This window comes from Rhinoderma darwinii, chromosome 3 (assembly GCF_050947455.1).
Source record: "Rhinoderma darwinii isolate aRhiDar2 chromosome 3, aRhiDar2.hap1, whole genome shotgun sequence".
Taxonomy (NCBI): domain Eukaryota; kingdom Metazoa; phylum Chordata; class Amphibia; order Anura; family Rhinodermatidae; genus Rhinoderma; species Rhinoderma darwinii.
Genome location: NC_134689.1, coordinates 415,604,450 through 415,626,142, shown reverse-complemented (window position 1 = coordinate 415,626,142; position 21,693 = coordinate 415,604,450). Strand labels below are relative to the sequence as shown.

Here is a 21,693-nt window from a genome sequence, read left to right as displayed (position 1 = left end):
GTTCGATCCTCACACAAGGCACTGTTCAGTGAGTTATTGTATTCCTCCATTCATGCAGGAAATCGGGTTTTTCTACCGAAACGTTTTTAATATATGAGGAAAGTGTTGTTGATTTCCTTGTCATTTTTGAGTGAGTAGAAGAGATGGGAATGATTTGAGTTTTAAATCCAAAATAGGATCTTGCCTAAAAAGAAACAATATTAAAGCAAAGTCCCAATCAGATTGGGTGAAATAGTCTGATGGTTTCTTATTTATTGGCGAAACTAGTTCATTAAAAAAAGGAAAATGAGCCAAACTGACAGGATAAAGGGGTTGTTGACTTGGAGTGAGAAGGGAACAATAGGAATTATTTGAGTTTTCAAGCTCAAATAGGATCTGGTGAAAAGAGGAGGAATGGGTAAACAAAGATAAGTTAGAATTTATGGCCACAAAGAGCACTTTTATCCTATAACGCTCAACCTTTGAAAGTGCAAGACTAGTAAAAGGTTCTTTCCCATACCGGGAGTCAAACCCGGGCCACCTGGGTGAAAACCAGGAATCCTAACCGCTAGACCATATGGGAGCAATTGTTAAATATAATGAGTCATGTACTAAGAAAAAGTGGGAATAAAGAAAATATATATATATTTTTTCATTTTGCCGCTTTGAGCTTGTCTACAAACATCTGGTGGTTGCCTCGTTAGCGCAGTAGGAAGCGTGTCAGTCTCATTATCTGAAGGTTGTGAGTTCGATCCTCACACGATGCACTGTTCAGTGAGTTAATGTCTTCCTCCATTCATGCATGAAATCGGGTTTTTCTGCCGAAACGTTTTTAATATATGAGGAAAGTGTTGTTGATTTCCTTGTCATTTTTGAGTGAGTAGAAGAGATGGGAATGATTTGAGTTTTAAATCCAAAATAGGATCTTGCCTAAAAAGAAACAATATTAAAGCAAAGTCCCAATCAGATTGGGTGAAATAGTCTGATGGTTTCTTATTTATTGGCGAAACTAGTTCATTAAAAAAAGGAAAATGAGCCAAACTGACAGGATAAAGGGGTTGTTGACTTGGAGTGAGAAGGGAACAATAGGAATTATTTGAGTTTTCAAGCTCAAATAGGATCTGGTGAAAAGAGGAGGAATGGGTAAACAAAGATAAGTTAGAATTTATGGCCACAAAGAGCACTTTTATCCTATAACGCTCAACCTTTGAAAGTGCAAGACTAGTAAAAGGTTCTTTCCCATACCGGGAGTCGAACCCGGGCCAAAACCAGGAATCCTAACCGCTAGACCATATGGGAGCAGTTATTAAGTATAATGAGTCATGGACTAAGAAAAAGTGTGAATAAAGAAAATATATATATATTTTTTCATTTTGCCACTTTGAGCTTGTCTACAAACATCTGGTGGTTGCCTCGTTAGCGCAGTAGGAAGCGTGTCAGTCTCATAATCTGAAGGTCGTGAGTTCGATCCTCACACAAGGCACTGTTCAGTGAGTTATTGTATTCCTCCATTCATGCAGGAAATCGGGTTTTTCTACCGAAACGTTTTTAATATATGAGGAAAGTGTTGTTGATTTCCTTGTCATTTTTGAGTGAGTAGAAGAGATGGGAATGATTTGAGTTTTAAATCCAAAATAGGATCTTGCCTAAAAAGAAACAATATTAAAGCAAAGTCCCAATCAGATTGGGTGAAATAGTCTGATGGTTTCTTATTTATTGGCGAAACTAGTTCATTAAAAAAAGGAAAATGAGCCAAACTGACAGGATAAAGGGGTTGTTGACTTGGAGTGAGAAGGGAACAATAGGAATTATTTGAGTTTTCAAGCTCAAATAGGATCTGGTGAAAAGAGGAGGAATGGGTAAACAAAGATAAGTTAGAATTTATGGCCACAAAGAGCACTTTTATCCTATAACGCTCAACCTTTGAAAGTGCAAGACTAGTAAAAGGTTCTTTCCCATACCGGGAGTCAAACCCGGGCCACCTGGGTGAAAACCAGGAATCCTAACCGCTAGACCATATGGGAGCAATTGTTAAATATAATGAGTCATGTACTAAGAAAAAGTGGGAATAAAGAAAATATATATATATTTTTTCATTTTGCCGCTTTGAGCTTGTCTACAAACATCTGGTGGTTGCCTCGTTAGCGCAGTAGGAAGCGTGTCAGTCTCATTATCTGAAGGTTGTGAGTTCGATCCTCACACGATGCACTGTTCAGTGAGTTAATGTCTTCCTCCATTCATGCATGAAATCGGGTTTTTCTGCCGAAACGTTTTTAATATATGAGGAAAGTGTTGTTGATTTCCTTGTCATTTTTGAGTGAGTAGAAGAGATGGGAATGATTTGAGTTTTAAATCCAAAATAGGATCTTGCCTAAAAAGAAACAATATTAAAGCAAAGTCCCAATCAGATTGGGTGAAATAGTCTCATGGTTTCTTATTTATTGGCGAAACTAGTTCATTAAAAAAAGGAAAATGAGCCAAACTGACAGGATAAAGGGGTTGTTGACTTGGAGTGAGAAGGGAACAATAGGAATTATTTGAGTTTTCAAGCTCAAATAGGATCTGGTGAAAAGAGGAGGAATGGGTAAACAAAGATAAGTTAGAATTTATGGCCACAAAGAGCACTTTTATCCTATAACGCTCAACCTTTGAAAGTGCAAGACTAGTAAAAGGTTCTTTCCCATACCGGGAGTCGAACCCGGGCCACCTGGGTGAAAACCAGGAATCCTAACCGCTAGACCATATGGGAGCAGTTATTAAGTATAATGAGTCATGGACTAAGAAAAAGTGGGAATAAAGAAAATATATATATATTTTTTCATTTTGCCGCTTTGAGCTTGTCTACAAACCTTTGGTGGTTGCCTCGTTAGCGCAGTAGGAAGCGTGTCAGTCTCATTATCTGAAGGTTGTGAGTTCGATCCTCACACGAGGCACTGTTCAGTGAGTTTTTGTCTTCCTCCATTCATGCAGGAAATCGGGTTTTTCTGCCGAAACGTTTTTAATATAGTGTTGTTGATTTCCTTGTCATTTTTGAGTGAGTAGAAGAGATGGGAATGATTTGAGCTTTAAATCCAAAATAGGATCTTGCCTAAAAAGAAACAATATTAAAGCAAAGTCCTAATCAGATTGGGTGAAATAGTCTGATGGTTTCTTATTTATTGGCGAAACTAGTTCATTAAAAAAAGGAAAATTAGCCAAACTGACAGGATAAAGGGGTTGTTGACTTGGAGTGAGAACGTAACAATAGGAATTATTTGAGTTTTCAAGCTCAAATAGGATCTGGTGAAAAGAGGAGGAATGGGTAAACAAAGATAAGTTAGAATTTATGGCCACAAAGAGCACTTTTATCCTATAACGCTCAACCTTTGAAAGTGCAAGACTAGTAAAAGGTTCTTTCCCATACCGGAAGTCAAAACCGGGCCACCTGGGTGAAAACCAGGAATCCTAACCGCTAGACCATATGGGAGCAGTTATTAAGTATAATGAGTCATGGACTAAGAAAAAGTGGGAATAAAGAAAATATATATATATTTTTTCATTTTGCCGCTTTGAGCTTGTCTACAAACATCTGGTGGTTGCCTCGTTAGCGCAGGAGGAACCGTGTCAGTTTCATAATCTGAAGGTTGTGAGTTCGATCCTCACACGAGGCACTGTTCAGTGAGTTTTAGTCTTCCTCCATTCATGCAGGAAATCGGGTTTTTCTGCCGAAACGTTTTTAATATAGTGTTGTTGATTTCCTTGTCATTTTTGAGTGAGTAGAAGAGATGGGAATGATTTGAGCTTTAAATCCAAAATAGGATCTTGCCTAAAAAGAAACAATATTAAAGCAAAGTCCCAATCAGATTGGGTGAAATAGTCTCATGGTTTCTTATTTATTGGCGAAACTAGTTCATTAAAAAAAGGAAAATGAGCCAAACTGACAGGATAAAGGGGTTGTTGACTTGGAGTGAGAAGGGAACAATAGGAATTATTTGAGTTTTCAAGCTCAAATAGGATCTGGTGAAAAGAGGAGGAATGGGTAAACAAAGATAAGTTAGAATTTATGGCCACAAAGAGCACTTTTATCCTATAACGCTCAACCTTTGAAAGTGCAAGACTAGTAAAAGGTTCTTTCCCATACCGGAAGTCAAAACCGGGCCACCTGGGTGAAAACCAGGAATCCTAACCGCTAGACCATATGTGAGCAGTTATTAAGTTTAATGAGTCATGGACTAAGAAAAAGTGGGAATAAAGAAAATATATATATATTTTTTCATTTTGCCGCTTTGAGCTTGTCTACAAACATCTGTTGGTTGCCTCGTTAGCGCAGGAGGAACCGTGTCAGTTTCATAATCTGAAGGTTGTGAGTTCGATCCTCACACGAGGCACTGTTCAGTGAGTTTTTGTCTTCCTCCATTCATGCAGGAAATCGGGTTTTTCTGCCGAAACGTTTTTAATATAGTGTTGTTGATTTCCTTGTCATTTTTGAGTGAGTAGAAGAGATGGGAATGATTTGAGTTTTAAATCCAAAATAGGATCTTGCCTAAAAAGAAACAATATTAAAGCAAAGTCCCAATCAGATTGGGTGAAATAGTCTGATGGTTTCTTATTTATTGGCGAAACTAGTTCATTAAAAAAAGGAAAATGAGCCAAACTGACAGGATAAAGGGGTTGTTGACTTGGAATGAGAAGGGAACAATAGGAATTATTTGAGTTTTCAAGCTCAAATAGGATCTGGTGAAAAGAGGAGGAATGGGTAAACAAAGATAAGTTAGAATTTATGGCCACAAAGAGCACTTTTATCCTATAACGCTCAACCTTTGAAAGTGCAAGACTAGTAAAAGGTTCTTTCCCATACCAGGAGTCGAACCCGGGCCACCTGGGTGAATACCAGGAATCCTAACCGCTAGACCATATGGGAGCAGTTATTAAGTATAATGAGTCATGGACTAAGAAAAAGTGGGAATAAAGAAAATATATATATATTTTTTCATTTTGCCGCTTTGAGCTTGTCTACAAACATCTGTTGGTTGCCTTGTTAGCGCAGGAGGAACCGTGTCAGTTTCATAATCTGAAGGTTGTGAGTTCGATCCTCACACGAGGCACTGTTCAGTGAGTTTTTGTCTTCCTCCATTCATGCAGGAAATCGGGTTTTTCTGCCGAAACGTTTTTAATATAGTGTTGTTGATTTCCTTGTCATTTTTGAGTGAGTAGAAGAGATGGGAATGATTTGAGTTTTAAATCCAAAATAGGATCTTGCCTAAAAAGAAACAATATTAAAGCAAAGTCCCAATCAGATTGGGTGAAATAGTCTGATGGTTTCTTATTTATTGGCGAAACTAGTTCATTAAAAAAAGGAAAATGAGCCAAACTGACAGGATAAAGGGGTTGTTGACTTGGAATGAGAAGGGAACAATAGGAATTATTTGAGTTTTCAAGCTCAAATAGGATCTGGTGAAAAGAGGAGGAATGGGTAAACAAAGATAAGTTAGAATTTATGGCCACAAAGAGCACTTTTATCCTATAACGCTCAACCTTTGAAAGTGCAAGACTAGTAAAAGGTTCTTTCCCATACCAGGAGTCGAACCCGGGCCACCTGGGTGAAAACCAGGAATCCTAACCGCTAGACCATATGGGAGCAGTTATTAAGTATAATGAGTCATGGACTAAGAAAAAGTGGGAATAAAGAAAGTATATATATATTTTTTCATTTTGCCGCTTTGAGCTTGTCTACAAACATCTGGTGGTTGCCTCGTTAGCGCAGGAGGAACCGTGTCAGTTTCATAATCTGAAGGTTGTGAGTTCGATCCTCACACGAGGCACTGTTCAGTGAGTTTTTGTCTTCCTCCATTCATGCAGGAAATCGGGTTTTTCTGCCGAAACGTTTTTAATATAGTGTTGTTGATTTCCTTGTCATTTTTGAGTGAGTAGAAGAGATGGGAATGATTTGAGTTTTAAATCCAAAATAGGATCTTGCCTAAAAAGAAACAATATTAAAGCAAAGTCCCAATCAGATTGGGTGAAATAGTCTGATGGTTTCTTATTTATTGGCGTAACTAGTTCATTAAAAAAAGGAAAATTAGCCAAACTGACAGGATAAAGGAGTTGTTGACTTGGAGTGAGAAGGGAACAATAGGAATTATTTGAGTTTTCAAGCTCAAATAGGATCTGGTGAAAAGAGGAGGAATGGGTAAACAAAGATAAGTTAGAATTTATGGCCACAAAGAGCACTTTTATCCTATAACGCTAAACCTTTGAAAGTGCAAGACTAGTAAAAGGTTCTTTCCCATACGAGGAGTTGAACCCAGGCCACCTGGGTGAAAACCAGGAATCCTAACCGCTAGACCATATGGGAGCAGTTATTAAGTATAATGAGTCATGGACTAAGAAAAAGTGGGAATAAAGAAAATATATATATATTTTTTCATTTTGCCGCTTTGAGCTTGTCTAAAAACATCTGGTGGTTGCCTCGTTAGCGCAGTAGGAAGCGTGTCAGTCTCATAATCTGAAGGTCGTGAGTTCGATCCTCACACGAGGCACTGTTCAGTGAGTTTTTGTCTTCCTCCATTCATGCAGGAAATCGGGTTTTTCTGCCGAAACGTTTTTAATATATGAGGAAAGTGTTGTTGATTTCCTTGTCATTTTTGAGTGAGTAGAAGAGATGGGAATGATTTGAGTTTTAAATCCAAAATAGGATCTTGCCTAAAAAGAAACAATATTAAAGCAAAGTCCCAATCAGATTGGGTGAAATAGTCTGATGGTTTCTTATTTATTGGCGAAACTAGTTCATTAAAAAAAGGAAAATGAGCCAAACTGACAGGATAAAGGGGTTGTTGACTTGGAGTGAGAAGGGAACAATAGGAATTATTTGAGTTTTCAAGCTCAAATAGGATCTGGTGAAAAGAGGAGGAATGGGTAAACAAAGATAAGTTAGAATTTATGGCCACAAAGAGCACTTTTATCCTATAACGCTCAACCTTTCCCATACCAGGAGTCGAACCCGGGCCACCTGGGTGAAAACCAGGAATCCTAACCGCTAGACCATATGGGAGCAGTTATTAAGTATAATGAGTCATGGACTAAGAAAAAGTGGGAATAAAGAAAGTATATATATATTTTTTCATTTTGCCGCTTTTAGCTTGTCTACAAACATCTGGTGGTTGCCTCGTTAGCGCAGGAGGAACCGTGTCAGTTTCATAATCTGAAGGTTGTGAGTTCGATCCTCACACGAGGCACTGTTCAGTGAGTTTTTGTCTTCCTCCATTCATGCAGGAAATCGGGTTTTTCTGCCGAAACGTTTTTAATATAGTGTTGTTGATTTCCTTGTCATTTTTGAGTGAGTAGAAGAGATGGGAATGATTTGAGTTTTAAATCCAAAATAGGATCTTGCCTAAAAAGAAACAATATTAAAGCAAAGTCCCAATCAGATTGGGTGAAATAGTCTGATGGTTTCTTATTTATTGGCGTAACTAGTTCATTAAAAAAAGGAAAATTAGCCAAACTGACAGGATAAAGGAGTTGTTGACTTGGAGTGAGAAGGGAACAATAGGAATTATTTGAGTTTTCAAGCTCAAATAGGATCTGGTGAAAAGAGGAGGAATGGGTAAACAAAGATAAGTTAGAATTTATGGCCACAAAGAGCACTTTTATCCTATAACGCTAAACCTTTGAAAGTGCAAGACTAGTAAAAGGTTCTTTCCCATACGAGGAGTTGAACCCAGGCCACCTGGGTGAAAACCAGGAATCCTAACCGCTAGACCATATGGGAGCAGTTATTAAGTATAATGAGTCATGGACTAAGAAAAAGTGGGAATAAAGAAAATATATATATATTTTTTCATTTTGCCGCTTTGAGCTTGTCTAAAAACATCTGGTGGTTGCCTCGTTAGCGCAGTAGGAAGCGTGTCAGTCTCATAATCTGAAGGTCGTGAGTTCGATCCTCACACGAGGCACTGTTCAGTGAGTTTTTGTCTTCCTCCATTCATGCAGGAAATCGGGTTTTTCTGCCGAAACGTTTTTAATATATGAGGAAAGTGTTGTTGATTTCCTTGTCATTTTTGAGTGAGTAGAAGAGATGGGAATGATTTGAGTTTTAAATCCAAAATAGGATCTTGCCTAAAAAGAAACAATATTAAAGCAAAGTCCCAATCAGATTGGGTGAAATAGTCTGATGGTTTCTTATTTATTGGCGAAACTAGTTCATTAAAAAAAGGAAAATGAGCCAAACTGACAGGATAAAGGGGTTGTTGACTTGGAATGAGAAGGGAACAACAGGAATTATTTGAGTTTTCAAGCTCAAATAGGATCTGGTGAAAAGAGGAGGAATGGGTAAACAAAGATAAGTTAGAATTTATGGCCACAAAGAGCACTTTTATCCTATAACGCTCAACCTTTGAAAGTGCAAGACTAGTAAAAGGTTCTTTCCCATACCAGGAGTCGAACCCGGGCCACCTGGGTGAAAACCAAGAATCCTAACCGCTAGACCATATGGGAGCAGTTATTAAGTATAATGAGTCATGGACTAAGAAAAAGTGGGAATAAAGAAAGTATATATATATTTTTTCATTTTGCCGCTTTGAGCTTGTCTACAAACATCTGGTGGTTGCCTCGTTAGCGCAGGAGGAACCGTGTCAGTTTCATAATCTGAAGGTTGTGAGTTCGATCCTCACACGAGGCACTGTTCAGTGAGTTTTTGTCTTCCTCCATTCATGCAGGAAATCGGGTTTTTCTGCCGAAACGTTTTTAATATAGTGTTGTTGATTTCCTTGTCATTTTTGAGTGAGTAGAAGAGATGGGAATGATTTGAGTTTTAAATCCAAAATAGGATCTTGCCTAAAAAGAAACAATATTAAAGCAAAGTCCCAATCAGATTGGGTGAAATAGTCTGATGGTTTCTTATTTATTGGCGTAACTAGTTCATTAAAAAAAGGAAAATTAGCCAAACTGACAGGATAAAGGAGTTGTTGACTTGGAGTGAGAAGGGAACAATAGGAATTATTTGAGTTTTCAAGCTCAAATAGGATCTGGTGAAAAGAGGAGGAATGGGTAAACAAAGATAAGTTAGAATTTATGGCCACAAAGAGCACTTTTATCCTATAACGCTAAACCTTTGAAAGTGCAAGACTAGTAAAAGGTTCTTTCCCATACGAGGAGTTGAACCCAGGCCACCTGGGTGAAAACCAGGAATCCTAACCGCTAGACCATATGGGAGCAGTTATTAAGTATAATGAGTCATGGACTAAGAAAAAGTGGGAATAAAGAAAATATATATATATTTTTTCATTTTGCCGCTTTGAGCTTGTCTAAAAACATCTGGTGGTTGCCTCGTTAGCGCAGTAGGAAGCGTGTCAGTCTCATAATCTGAAGGTCGTGAGTTCGATCCTCACACGAGGCACTGTTCAGTGAGTTTTTGTCTTCCTCCATTCATGCAGGAAATCGGGTTTTTCTGCCGAAACGTTTTTAATATATGAGGAAAGTGTTGTTGATTTCCTTGTCATTTTTGAGTGAGTAGAAGAGATGGGAATGATTTGAGTTTTAAATCCAAAATAGGATCTTGCCTAAAAAGAAACAATATTAAAGCAAAGTCCCAATCAGATTGGGTGAAATAGTCTGATGGTTTCTTATTTATTGGCAAAACTAGTTCATTAAAAAAAGGAAAATGAGCCAAACTGACAGGATAAAGGGGTTGTTGACTTGGAGTGAGAAGGGAACAATAGGAATTATTTGAGTTTTCAAGCTCAAATATAATCTGGTGAAAAGAGGAGGAATGGGTAAACAAAGATAAGTTAGAATTTATGGCCACAAAGAGCACTTTTATCCTATAACGCTCAACCTTTGAAAGTGCAAGACTAGTAAAAGATTTTTTCCCATACTGGGAGTCGAACCCGGGCAACCTAGGTGAAAACCAGGAATCCTAACCGCTAGACCATATGGGAGCAGTTATTAAATATAATGAGTCATGGACTAAGAAAAAGAGGGGATAAAGAAAATATATATTTTTTTTTCATTTTGCCGCTTTGAGCTTGTCTACAAACATCTGGTGGTTGCCTCGTTAGCGCAGTAGGAAGCGTGTCAGTCTCATAATCTGAAGGTCGTGAGTTCGATCCTCACACGAGGCACTGTTCAGTGAGTTTTTGTCTTCCTCCATTCATGCAGGAAATCGGGTTTTTCTGCCGAAACGTTTTTAATATATGAGGAAAGTGTTGTTGATTTCCTTGTCATTTTTGAGTGAGTAGAAGAGATGGGAATGATTTGAGTTTTAAATCCAAAATAGGATCTTGCCTAAAAAGAAACAATATTAAAGCAAAGTCCCAATCAGATTGGGTGAAATAGTCTGATGGTTTCTTATTTATTGGCGAAACTAGTTCATTAAAAAAAGGAAAATGAGCCAAACTGACAGGATAAAGGGGTTGTTGACTTGGAATGAGAAGGGAACAACAGGAATTATTTGAGTTTTCAAGCTCAAATAGGATCTGGTGAAAAGAGGAGGAATGGGTAAACAAAGATAAGTTAGAATTTATGGCCACAAAGAGCACTTTTATCCTATAACGCTCAACCTTTGAAAGTGCAAGACTAGTAAAAGGTTCTTTCCCATACCAGGAGTCGAACCCGGGCCACCTGGGTGAAAACCAAGAATCCTAACCGCTAGACCATATGGGAGCAGTTATTAAGTATAATGAGTCATGGACTAAGAAAAAGTGGGAATAAAGAAAGTATATATATATTTTTTCATTTTGCCGCTTTGAGCTTGTCTACAAACATCTGGTGGTTGCCTCGTTAGCGCAGGAGGAACCGTGTCAGTTTCATAATCTGAAGGTTGTGAGTTCGATCCTCACACGAGGCACTGTTCAGTGAGTTTTTGTCTTCCTCCATTCATGCAGGAAATCGGGTTTTTCTGCCGAAACGTTTTTAATATAGTGTTGTTGATTTCCTTGTCATTTTTGAGTGAGTAGAAGAGATGGGAATGATTTGAGTTTTAAATCCAAAATAGGATCTTGCCTAAAAAGAAACAATATTAAAGCAAAGTCCCAATCAGATTGGGTGAAATAGTCTGATGGTTTCTTATTTATTGGCGTAACTAGTTCATTAAAAAAAGGAAAATTAGCCAAACTGACAGGATAAAGGAGTTGTTGACTTGGAGTGAGAAGGGAACAATAGGAATTATTTGAGTTTTCAAGCTCAAATAGGATCTGGTGAAAAGAGGAGGAATGGGTAAACAAAGATAAGTTAGAATTTATGGCCACAAAGAGCACTTTTATCCTATAACGCTAAACCTTTGAAAGTGCAAGACTAGTAAAAGGTTCTTTCCCATACGAGGAGTTGAACCCAGGCCACCTGGGTGAAAACCAGGAATCCTAACCGCTAGACCATATGGGAGCAGTTATTAAGTATAATGAGTCATGGACTAAGAAAAAGTGGGAATAAAGAAAATATATATATATTTTTTCATTTTGCCGCTTTGAGCTTGTCTAAAAACATCTGGTGGTTGCCTCGTTAGCGCAGTAGGAAGCGTGTCAGTCTCATAATCTGAAGGTCGTGAGTTCGATCCTCACACGAGGCACTGTTCAGTGAGTTTTTGTCTTCCTCCATTCATGCAGGAAATCGGGTTTTTCTGCCGAAACGTTTTTAATATATGAGGAAAGTGTTGTTGATTTCCTTGTCATTTTTGAGTGAGTAGAAGAGATGGGAATGATTTGAGTTTTAAATCCAAAATAGGATCTTGCCTAAAAAGAAACAATATTAAAGCAAAGTCCCAATCAGATTGGGTGAAATAGTCTGATGGTTTCTTATTTATTGGCGAAACTAGTTCATTAAAAAAAGGAAAATGAGCCAAACTGACAGGATAAAGGGGTTCTTGACTTGGAATGAGAAGGGAACAACAGGAATTATTTGAGTTTTCAAGCTCAAATAGGATCTGGTGAAAAGAGGAGGAATGGGTAAACAAAGATAAGTTAGAATTTATGGCCACAAAGAGCACTTTTATCCTATAACGCTCAACCTTTGAAAGTGCAAGACTAGTAAAAGGTTCTTTCCCATACCAGGAGTCGAACCCAGGCCACCTGGGTGAAAACCAAGAATCCTAACCGCTAGACCATATGGGAGCAGTTATTAAGTATAATGAGTCATGGACTAAGAAAAAGTGGGAATAAAGAAAGTATATATATATTTTTTCATTTTGCCGCTTTGAGCTTGTCTACAAACATCTGGTGGTTGCCTCGTTAGTGCAGGAGGAACCGTGTCAGTTTCATAATCTGAAGATTGTGAGTTCGATCCTCACACGAGGCACTGTTCAGTGAGTTTTTGTCTTCCTCCATTCATGCAGGAAATCGGGTTTTTCTGCCGAAACGTTTTTAATATAGTGTTGTTGATTTCCTTGTCATTTTTGAGTGAGTAGAAGAGATGGGAATGATTTGAGTTTTAAATCCAAAATAGGATCTTGCCTAAAAATAAACAATATTAAAGCAAAGTCCCAATCAGATTGGGTGAAATAGTCTGATGGTTTCTTATTTATTGGCGTAACTAGTTCATTAAAAAAAGGAAAATTAGCCAAACTGACAGGATAAAGGGGTTGTTGACTTGGAGTGAGAAGGGAAAAATAGGAATTATTTGAGTTTTCAAGCTCAAATATAATCTGGTGAAAAGAGAAGGAATGGGTAAACAAAGATAAGTTAGAATTTATGGCCACAAAGAGCACTTTTATCCTATAACGCTCAACCTCTGAAAGTGCAAGACTAGTAATTGGTTTTTTCCCATACCGGGAGTCAAACCCAGGCCACCTGGGTGAAAACCAGGAATCTTAACCGCTAGACCATATGGGAGCAGTTATTAAGTATAATGAGTCATGGACTAAGAAAAAGTGGGAATAAAGAAAATATATATTTTTTTTTTCATTTTGCCAATTTGAGCTTGTCTACAAACATCTGGTGGTTGCCTCGTTAGCGCAGTAGGAAGCGTGTCAGTCTCATATTCTGAAGGTCGTGAGTTCGATCCTCACACGAGGCACTGTTCAGTGAGTTTTTGTCTTCCTCCATTCATGCAGGAAATCGGGTATTTCTGCCGAAACTTTTTTAATATATGAGGAAAGTGTTGTTGATTTCCTTGTCATTTTTGAGTGAGTAGAAGAGATGGGAATGATTTGAGCTTTAAATCCAAAATAGGATCTTGCCTAAAAAGAAACAATATTAAAGCAAAGTCCCAATCAGATTGGGTGAAATAGTCTGATGGTTTCTTATTTATTGGCGAAACTAGTTCATTAAAAAAAGGAAAATGAGCCAAACTGACAGGATAAAGGGGTTGTTGACTTGGAGTGAGAAGGGAACAATAGGAATTATTTGAGTTTTCAAGCTCAAATATAATCTGGTGAAAAGAGGAGGAATGGGTAAACAAAGATAAGTTAGAATTTATGGCCACAAAGAGCACTTTTATCCTATAACGCTCAACCTTTGAAAGTGCAAGACTAGTAATTGGTTTTTTCCCATACCGGGAGTCAAACCCAGGCCACCTGGGTGAAAACCAGGAATCTTAACCGCTAGACCATATGGGAGCAGTTATTAAGTATAATGAGTCATGGACTAAGAAAAAGTGGGAAAAAAGAAAATATATATATTTTTTTTCATTTTGCCGCTTTGAGCTTGTCTACAAACTGCTGGTGGTTGCCTCGTTAGCGCAGTAGGAAGCGTGTCAGTCTCATAATCTGAAGGTCGTGAGTTCGATCCTCACACGAGGCACTGTTCAGTGAGTTTTTGTATTCCTCCATTCATGCAGGAAATCGGGTTTTTCTGCCGAAACGTTTTTAATATATGAGGAAAGTGTTGTTGATTTTCTTGTCATTTTTGAGTGAGTAGAAGAGATGGGAATGATTTGAGCTTTAAATCCAAAATAGGATCTTGCCTAAAAAGAAACAATATTAAAGCAAAGTCCCAATCAGATTGGGTGAAATAGTCTGATGGTTTCTTATTTATTGGCGAAACTAGTTCATTAAAAAAAGGAAAATGAGCCAAACTGACAGGATAAAGGGGTTGTTGACTTGGAGTGAGAAGGGAACAATAGGAATTATTTGAGTTTTCAAGCTCAAATATAATCTGGTGAAAAGAGGAGGAATGGGTAAACAAAGATAAGTTAGAATTTATGGCCACAAAGAGCACTATTATCCTATAACGCTCAACCTTTGAAAGTGCAAGACTAGTAATTGGTTTTTTCCCATACCGGGAGTCAAACCCAGGCCACCTGGGTGAAAACCAGGAATCTTAACCGCTAGACCATATGGGAGCAGTTATTAAGTATAATGAGTCATGGACTAAGAAAAAGAGGGGATAAAGAAAATATATATATTTTTTTTCATTTTGCCGCTTTGAGCTTGTCTACAAACAGCTGGTGGTTGCCTCGTTAGCGCAGTAGGAAGCGTGTCAGTCTCATAATCTGAAGGTCGTGAGTTCGATCCTCACACGAGGCACTGTTCAGTGAGTTTTTGTCTTCCTCCATTCATGCAGGAAATCGGGTTTTTCTGCCGAAACGTTTTTAATATATGAGGAAAGTGTTGTTGATTTTCTTGTCATTTTTGAGTGAGTAGAAGAGATGGGAATGATTTGAGCTTTAAATCCAAAATAGGATCTTGCCTAAAAAGAAACAATATTAAAGCAAAGTCCCAATCAGATTGGGTGAAATAGTCTGATGGTTTCTTATTTATTGGCAAAACTAGTTCATTAAAAAAAGGAAAATTAGCCAAACTGACAGGATAAAGGGGTTGTTGACTTGGAGTGAGAAGGGAACAATAGGAATTATTTGAGTTTTCAAGCTCAAATATAATCTGGTGAAAAGAGGAGGAATGGGTAAACAAAGATAAGTTAGAATTTATGGCCACAAAGAGCACTTTTATCCTATAACGCTCAACCTTTGAAAGTGCAAGACTAGTAAAAGGTTTTGTCCCATACTGGGAGTCGAACCCGGGCAACCTAGGTGAAAACCAGGAATCCTATCCGCTAGACCATATGGGAGCAGTTATTAAGTATAATGAGTCATGGACTAAGAAAAAGAGGGGATAAAGAAAATATATATATTTTTTTTCATTTTGCCGCTTTGAGCTTGTCTGCAAACATCTGGTGGTTGCCTCGTTAGCGCAGTAGGAAGCGTGTCAGTCTCATAATCTGAAGGTCGTGAGTTCGATCCTCACACGAGGCACTGTTCAGTGAGTTTTTGTCTTCCTCCATTCATGCAGGAAATCGGGTTTTTCTGCCGAAACGTTTTTAATATATGAGGAAAGTGTTGTTGATTTTCTTGTCATTTTTGAGTGAGTAGAAGAGATGGGAATGATTTGAGCTTTAAATCCAAAATAGGATCTTGCCTAAAAAGAAACAATATTAAAGCAAAGTCCCAATCAGATTGGGTGAAATAGTCTGATGGTTTCTTATTTATTGGCGAAACTAGTTCATTAAAAAAAGGAAAATGAGCCAAACTGACAGGATAAAGGGGTTGTTGACTTGGAGTGAGAAGGGAACAATAGGAATTATTTGAGTTTTCAAGCTCAAATATAATCTGGTGAAAAGAGGAGGAATGGGTAAACAAAGATAAGTTAGAATTTATGGCCACAAAGAGCACTTTTATCCTATAACGCTCAACCTTTGAAAGTGCAAGACTAGTAAAAGGTTTTTTGCCATACTGGGAGTCGAACCCAGGCAACCTAGTTGAAAACCAGGAATCCTAACCGCTAGACCATATGGGAGTAGTTATTAAGTATAATGAGTCATGGACTAAGAAAAAGAGGGGATAAAGAAAATATATATATTTTTTTTCATTTTGCCGCTTTGAGCTTGTCTACAAACGTCTGGTGGTTGCCTCGTTAGCGCAGTAGGAAGCGTGTCAGTCTCATAATCTGAAGGTCGTGAGTTCGATCCTCACACGAGGCACTGTTCAGTGAGTTTTTGTCTTCCTCCATTCATGCAGGAAATCGGGTATTTCTGCCGAAACTTTTTTAATATATGAGGAAAGTGTTGTTGATTTCCTTGTCATTTTTGAGTGAGTAGAAGAGATGGGAATGATTTGAGCTTTAAATCCAAAATAGGATCTTGCCTAAAAAGAAACAATATTAAAGCAAAGTCCCAATCAGATTGGGTGAAATAGTCTGATGGTTTCTTATTTATTGGCGAAACTAGTTCATTAAAAAAAGGAAAATGAGCCAAACTGACAGGATAAAGGGGTTGTTGACTTGGAGTGAGAAGGGAACAATAGGAATTATTTGAGTTTTCAAGCTCAAATATAATCTGGTGAAAAGAGGAGGAATGGGTAAACAAAGATAAGTTAGAATTTATGGCCACAAAGGGCACTTTTATCCTATAACGCTCAACCTTTGAAAGTGCAAGACTAGTAATTGGTTTTTTCCCATACCGGGAGTCGAACCCAGGCCACCTGGGTGAAAACCAGGAATCCTAACCGCTAGACCATATGGGAGCAGTTATTAAGTATAATGAGTCATGGACTAAGAAAAAGAGGGGATAAAGAAAATATATATATTTTTTTTCATTTTGCCGCTTTGAGCTTGTCTACAAACAGCTGGTGGTTGCCTCGTTAGCGCAGTAGGAAGCGTGTCAGTCTCATAATCTGAAGGTCGTGAGTTCGATCCTCACACGAGGCACTGTTCAGTGAGTTTTTGTCTTCCTCCATTCATGCAGGAAATCGGGTTTTTCTGCCGAAACGTTTTTAATATATGAGGAAAGTGTTGTTGATTTTCTTGTCATTTTTGAGTGAGTAGAAGAGATGGGAATGATTTGAGCTTTAAATCCAAAATAGGATCTTGCCTAAAAAGAAACAATATTAAAGCAAAGTCCCAATCAGATTGGGTGAAATAGTCTGATGGTTTCTTATTTATTGGCAAAACTAGTTCATTAAAAAAAGGAAAATTAGCCAAACTGACAGGATAAAGGGGTTGTTGACTTGGAGTGAGAAGGGAACAATAGGAATTATTTGAGTTTTCAAGCTCAAATATAATCTGGTGAAAAGAGGAGGAATGGGTAAACAAAGATAAGTTAGAATTTATGGCCACAAAGAGCACTTTTATCCTATAACGCTCAACCTTTGAAAGTGCAAGACTAGTAAAAGGTTTTGTCCCATACTGGGAGTCGAACCCGGGCAACCTAGGTGAAAACCAGGAATCCTATCCGCTAGACCATATGGGAGCAGTTATTAAGTATAATGAGTCATGGACTAAGAAAAAGAGGGGATAAAGAAAATATATATATTTTTTTTCATTTTGCCGCTTTGAGCTTGTCTGCAAACATCTGGTGGTTGCCTCGTTAGCGCAGTAGGAAGCGTGTCAGTCTCATAATCTGAAGGTCGTGAGTTCGATCCTCACACGAGGCACTGTTCAGTGAGTTTTTGTCTTCCTCCATTCATGCAGGAAATCGGGTTTTTCTGCCGAAACGTTTTTAATATATGAGGAAAGTGTTGTTGATTTTCTTGTCATTTTTGAGTGAGTAGAAGAGATGGGAATGATTTGAGCTTTAAATCCAAAATAGGATCTTGCCTAAAAAGAAACAATATTAAAGCAAAGTCCCAATCAGATTGGGTGAAATAGTCTGATGGTTTCTTATTTATTGGCGAAACTAGTTCATTAAAAAAAGGAAAATGAGCCAAACTGACAGGATAAAGGGGTTGTTGACTTGGAGTGAGAAGGGAACAATAGGAATTATTTGAGTTTTCAAGCTCAAATATAATCTGGTGAAAAGAGGAGGAATGGGTAAACAAAGATAAGTTAGAATTTATGGCCACAAAGAGCACTTTTATCCTATAACGCTCAACCTTTGAAAGTGCAAGACTAGTAAAAGGTTTTTTGCCATACTGGGAGTCGAACCCAGGCAACCTAGTTGAAAACCAGGAATCCTAACCGCTAGACCATATGGGAGTAGTTATTAAGTATAATGAGTCATGGACTAAGAAAAAGAGGGGATAAAGAAAATATATATATTTTTTTTCATTTTGCCGCTTTGAGCTTGTCTACAAACGTCTGGTGGTTGCCTCGTTAGCGCAGTAGGAAGCGTGTCAGTCTCATAATCTGAAGGTCGTGAGTTCGATCCTCACACGAGGCACTGTTCAGTGAGTTTTTGTCTTCCTCCATTCATGCAGGAAATCGGGTATTTCTGCCGAAACTTTTTTAATATATGAGGAAAGTGTTGTTGATTTCCTTGTCATTTTTGAGTGAGTAGAAGAGATGGGAATGATTTGAGCTTTAAATCCAAAATAGGATCTTGCCTAAAAAGAAACAATATTAAAGCAAAGTCCCAATCAGATTGGGTGAAATAGTCTGATGGTTTCTTATTTATTGGCGAAACTAGTTCATTAAAAAAAGGAAAATGAGCCAAACTGACAGGATAAAGGGGTTGTTGACTTGGAGTGAGAAGGGAACAATAGGAATTATTTGAGTTTTCAAGCTCAAATATAATCTGGTGAAAAGAGGAGGAATGGGTAAACAAAGATAAGTTAGAATTTATGGCCACAAAGGGCACTTTTATCCTATAACGCTCAACCTTTGAAAGTGCAAGACTAGTAATTGGTTTTTTCCCATACCGGGAGTCGAACCCAGGCCACCTGGGTGAAAACCAGGAATCCTAACCGCTAGACCATATGGGAGCAGTTATTAAGTATAATGAGTCATGGACTAAGAAAAAGTGGGAATAAAGAAAATATATATATTTTTTTTCATTTTGCCGATTTGAGCTTGTCTACAAACATCTGGTGGTTGCCTCGTTAGCGCAGTAGGAAGCGTGTCAGTCTCATAATCTGAAGGTCGTGAGTTCGATCCTCACACGAGGCACTGTTCAGTGAGTTTTTGTCTTCCTCCATTCATGCAGGAAATCGGGTTTTTCTGCCGAAACGTTTTTAATATATGAGGAAAGTGTTGTTGATTTCCTTGTCATTTTTGAGTGAGTAGAAGAGATGGGAATGATTTGAGCTTTAAATCCAAAATAGGATCTTGCCTAAAAAGAAACAATATTAAAGCAAAGTCCCAATCAGATTGGGTGAAATAGTCTGATGGTTTCTTATTTATTGGCGAAACTAGTTCATTAAAAAAAGGAAAATGAGCCAAACTGACAGGATAAAGGGGTTGTTGACTTGGAGTGAGAAGGGAACAATAGGAATTATTTGAGTTTTCAAGCTCAAATATAATCTGGTGAAAAGAGGAGGAATGGGTAAACAAAGATAAGTTAGAATTTATGGCCACAAAGAGCACTTTTATCCTATAACGCTCAACCTTTGAAAGTGCAAGACTAGTAAAAGGTTCTTTCCCATAACGGGAGTCGAACCCGGGCCACCTGGGTGAAAACCAGGAATCCTAACCGCTAAACCATATGGGAGCAGTTATTAAGTATAATGAGTCATGGACTAAGAAAAAGTGGGAATAAAGAAAATATATATATTTTTTTTCATTTTGGCGATTTGAGCTTGTCTACAAACATCTGGTGGTTGCCTCGTTAGCGCAGTAGGAAGCGTGTCAGTCTCATATTCTGAAGGTCGTGAGTTCGATCCTCACACGAGGCACTGTTCAGTGAGTTTTTGTCTTCCTCCATTCATGCAGGAAAACGGGTTTTTCTGCCGAAACGTTTTTAATATATGAGGAAAGTGTTGTTGATTTTCTTGTCATTTTTGAGTGAGTAGAAGAGATGGGAATGATTTGAGCTTTAAATCCAAAATAGGATCTTGCCTAAAAAGAAACAATATTAAAGCAAAGTCCCAATCAGATTGGGTGAAATAGTCTGATGGTTTCTTATTTATTGGCGAAACTAGTTCATTAAAAAAAGGAAAATGAGCCAAACTGACAGGATAAAGGGGTTGTTGACTTGGAGTGAGAAGGGAACAATAGGAATTATTTGAGTTTTCAAGCTCAAATATAATCTGGTGAAAAGAGGAGGAATGGGTAAACAAAGATAAGTTAGAATTTATGGCCACAAAGAGCACTTTTATCCTATAACGCTCAACCTTTGAAAGTGCAAGACTAGTAAAAGGTTCTTTCCCATACCGGGAGTCGAACCCGGGCCACCTGGGTGAAAACCAGGAATCCTAACCGCTAGACCATATGGGAGCAGTTAGTAAGTATAATGAGTCATGGACTAAGAAAAAGAGGGGATAAAGAAAATATATATATTTTTTTTCATTTTGCCGCTTTGAGCTTGTCTACAAACATCTGGTGGTTGCCTTGTTAGCGCAGTAGGAAGCGTGTCAGTCTCATAATCTGAAGGTCGTGAGTTCGATCCTCACACGAGGCACTGTTCAGTGAGTTTTTGTCTTCCTCCATTCATGCAGGAAAACGGGTTTTTCTGCCGAAACGTTTTTAATATATGAGGAAAGTGTTGTTGATTTTCTTGTCATTTTTGAGTGAGTAGAAGAGATGGGAATGATTTGAGCTTTAAATCCAAAATAGGATCTTGCCTAAAAAGAAACAATATTAAAGCAAAGTCCCAATCAGATTGGGTGAAATAGTCTGATGGTTTCTTATTTATTGGCGAAACTAGTTCATTAAAAAAAGGAAAATGAGCCAAACTGACAGGATAAAGGGGTTGTTGACTTGGAGTGAGAAGGGAACAATAGGAATTATTTGAGTTTTCAAGCTCAAATATAATCTGGTGAAAAGAGGAGGAATGGGTAAACAAAGATAAGTTAGAATTTATGGCCACAAAGAGCACTTTTATCCTATAACGCTCAACCTTTGAAAGTGCAAGACTAGTAAAAGGTTCTTTCCCATAACGGGAGTCGAACCCGGGCCACCTGGGTGAAAACCAGGAATCCTAACCGCTAAACCATATGGGAGCAGTTATTAAGTATAATGAGTCATGGACTAAGAAAAAGTGGGAATAAAGAAAATATATATATTTTTTTTCATTTTGGCGATTTGAGCTTGTCTACAAACATCTGGTGGTTGCCTCGTTAGTGCAGTAGGAAGCGTGTCAGTCTCATATTCTGAAGGTCGTGAGTTCGATCCTCACACGAGGCACTGTTCAGTGAGTTTTTGTCTTCCTCCATTCATGCAGGAAAACGGGTTTTTCTGCCGAAACGTTTTTAATATATGAGGAAAGTGTTGTTGATTTTCTTGTCATTTTTGAGTGAGTAGAAGAGATGGGAATGATTTGAGCTTTAAATCCAAAATAGGATCTTGCCTAAAAAGAAACAATATTAAAGCAAAGTCCCAATCAGATTGGGTGAAATAGTCTGATGGTTTCTTATTTATTGGCGAAACTAGTTCATTAAAAAAAGGAAAATGAGCCAAACTGACAGGATAAAGGGGTTGTTGACTTGGAGTGAGAAGGGAACAATAGGAATTATTTGAGTTTTCAAGCTCAAATATAATCTGGTGAAAAGAGGAGGAATGGGTAAACAAAGATAAGTTAGAATTTATGGCCACAAAGAGCACTTTTATCCTATAACGCTCAACCTTTGAAAGTGCAAGACTAGTAAAAGGTTCTTTCCCATACCGGGAGTCGAACCCGGGCCACCTGGGTGAAAACCAGGAATCCTAACCGCTAGACCATATGGGAGCAGTTAGTAAGTATAATGAGTCATGGACTAAGAAAAAGAGGGGATAAAGAAAATATATATATTTTTTTTCATTTTGCCGCTTTGAGCTTGTCTACAAACATCTGGTGGTTGCCTTGTTAGCGCAGTAGGAAGCGTGTCAGTCTCATAATCTGAAGGTCGTGAGTTCGATCCTCACACGAGGCACTGTTCAGTGAGTTTTTGTCTTCCTCCATTCAT

The 21,693-nt window shown here is 38.1% G+C and overlaps 24 non-coding genes across 24 annotated transcripts; 15 read left to right on the top strand and 9 right to left on the bottom strand.

Moving 5' to 3' along the window:
• Nucleotides 1-490: 490 nt before the first annotated feature.
• TRNAE-UUC (transfer RNA glutamic acid (anticodon UUC)) lies at nucleotides 491-562 on the bottom strand. Its single transcript has one exon. It is a non-coding gene; the product is annotated as a tRNA-Glu (tRNA).
• A 1,369-nt stretch (nucleotides 563-1,931) lies between these two features.
• Nucleotides 1,932-2,003, bottom strand: TRNAE-UUC (transfer RNA glutamic acid (anticodon UUC)). Its single transcript has one exon. It is a non-coding gene; the product is annotated as a tRNA-Glu (tRNA).
• Nucleotides 2,004-2,656: 653 nt separating this feature from the next.
• Nucleotides 2,657-2,728, bottom strand: TRNAE-UUC (transfer RNA glutamic acid (anticodon UUC)). The gene has a single exon. It is a non-coding gene; the product is annotated as a tRNA-Glu (tRNA).
• Nucleotides 2,729-5,524: 2,796 nt separating this feature from the next.
• On the bottom strand, nucleotides 5,525-5,596 carry TRNAE-UUC (transfer RNA glutamic acid (anticodon UUC)). Its single transcript has one exon. It is a non-coding gene; the product is annotated as a tRNA-Glu (tRNA).
• Nucleotides 5,597-6,424: 828 nt separating this feature from the next.
• Nucleotides 6,425-6,497, top strand: TRNAM-CAU (transfer RNA methionine (anticodon CAU)). Its single transcript has one exon. It is a non-coding gene; the product is annotated as a tRNA-Met (tRNA).
• Nucleotides 6,498-6,937: 440 nt separating this feature from the next.
• TRNAE-UUC (transfer RNA glutamic acid (anticodon UUC)) lies at nucleotides 6,938-7,009 on the bottom strand. The gene has a single exon. It is a non-coding gene; the product is annotated as a tRNA-Glu (tRNA).
• An 828-nt stretch (nucleotides 7,010-7,837) lies between these two features.
• On the top strand, nucleotides 7,838-7,910 carry TRNAM-CAU (transfer RNA methionine (anticodon CAU)). The gene has a single exon. It is a non-coding gene; the product is annotated as a tRNA-Met (tRNA).
• A 1,369-nt stretch (nucleotides 7,911-9,279) lies between these two features.
• Nucleotides 9,280-9,352, top strand: TRNAM-CAU (transfer RNA methionine (anticodon CAU)). Its single transcript has one exon. It is a non-coding gene; the product is annotated as a tRNA-Met (tRNA).
• A 651-nt stretch (nucleotides 9,353-10,003) lies between these two features.
• Nucleotides 10,004-10,076, top strand: TRNAM-CAU (transfer RNA methionine (anticodon CAU)). The gene has a single exon. It is a non-coding gene; the product is annotated as a tRNA-Met (tRNA).
• A 1,369-nt stretch (nucleotides 10,077-11,445) lies between these two features.
• Nucleotides 11,446-11,518, top strand: TRNAM-CAU (transfer RNA methionine (anticodon CAU)). The gene has a single exon. It is a non-coding gene; the product is annotated as a tRNA-Met (tRNA).
• A 1,369-nt stretch (nucleotides 11,519-12,887) lies between these two features.
• TRNAM-CAU (transfer RNA methionine (anticodon CAU)) lies at nucleotides 12,888-12,960 on the top strand. Its single transcript has one exon. It is a non-coding gene; the product is annotated as a tRNA-Met (tRNA).
• Nucleotides 12,961-13,612: 652 nt separating this feature from the next.
• Nucleotides 13,613-13,685, top strand: TRNAM-CAU (transfer RNA methionine (anticodon CAU)). The gene has a single exon. It is a non-coding gene; the product is annotated as a tRNA-Met (tRNA).
• A 652-nt stretch (nucleotides 13,686-14,337) lies between these two features.
• TRNAM-CAU (transfer RNA methionine (anticodon CAU)) lies at nucleotides 14,338-14,410 on the top strand. Its single transcript has one exon. It is a non-coding gene; the product is annotated as a tRNA-Met (tRNA).
• Nucleotides 14,411-15,062: 652 nt separating this feature from the next.
• TRNAM-CAU (transfer RNA methionine (anticodon CAU)) lies at nucleotides 15,063-15,135 on the top strand. Its single transcript has one exon. It is a non-coding gene; the product is annotated as a tRNA-Met (tRNA).
• Nucleotides 15,136-15,787: 652 nt separating this feature from the next.
• Nucleotides 15,788-15,860, top strand: TRNAM-CAU (transfer RNA methionine (anticodon CAU)). Its single transcript has one exon. It is a non-coding gene; the product is annotated as a tRNA-Met (tRNA).
• A 469-nt stretch (nucleotides 15,861-16,329) lies between these two features.
• Nucleotides 16,330-16,401, bottom strand: TRNAE-UUC (transfer RNA glutamic acid (anticodon UUC)). The gene has a single exon. It is a non-coding gene; the product is annotated as a tRNA-Glu (tRNA).
• Nucleotides 16,402-16,512: 111 nt separating this feature from the next.
• TRNAM-CAU (transfer RNA methionine (anticodon CAU)) lies at nucleotides 16,513-16,585 on the top strand. The gene has a single exon. It is a non-coding gene; the product is annotated as a tRNA-Met (tRNA).
• Nucleotides 16,586-17,237: 652 nt separating this feature from the next.
• TRNAM-CAU (transfer RNA methionine (anticodon CAU)) lies at nucleotides 17,238-17,310 on the top strand. The gene has a single exon. It is a non-coding gene; the product is annotated as a tRNA-Met (tRNA).
• Nucleotides 17,311-17,962: 652 nt separating this feature from the next.
• Nucleotides 17,963-18,035, top strand: TRNAM-CAU (transfer RNA methionine (anticodon CAU)). Its single transcript has one exon. It is a non-coding gene; the product is annotated as a tRNA-Met (tRNA).
• Nucleotides 18,036-18,504: 469 nt separating this feature from the next.
• On the bottom strand, nucleotides 18,505-18,576 carry TRNAE-UUC (transfer RNA glutamic acid (anticodon UUC)). The gene has a single exon. It is a non-coding gene; the product is annotated as a tRNA-Glu (tRNA).
• A 111-nt stretch (nucleotides 18,577-18,687) lies between these two features.
• On the top strand, nucleotides 18,688-18,760 carry TRNAM-CAU (transfer RNA methionine (anticodon CAU)). The gene has a single exon. It is a non-coding gene; the product is annotated as a tRNA-Met (tRNA).
• A 652-nt stretch (nucleotides 18,761-19,412) lies between these two features.
• Nucleotides 19,413-19,485, top strand: TRNAM-CAU (transfer RNA methionine (anticodon CAU)). The gene has a single exon. It is a non-coding gene; the product is annotated as a tRNA-Met (tRNA).
• Nucleotides 19,486-19,954: 469 nt separating this feature from the next.
• TRNAE-UUC (transfer RNA glutamic acid (anticodon UUC)) lies at nucleotides 19,955-20,026 on the bottom strand. Its single transcript has one exon. It is a non-coding gene; the product is annotated as a tRNA-Glu (tRNA).
• A 1,378-nt stretch (nucleotides 20,027-21,404) lies between these two features.
• On the bottom strand, nucleotides 21,405-21,476 carry TRNAE-UUC (transfer RNA glutamic acid (anticodon UUC)). Its single transcript has one exon. It is a non-coding gene; the product is annotated as a tRNA-Glu (tRNA).
• Nucleotides 21,477-21,693: the final 217 nt, after the last annotated feature.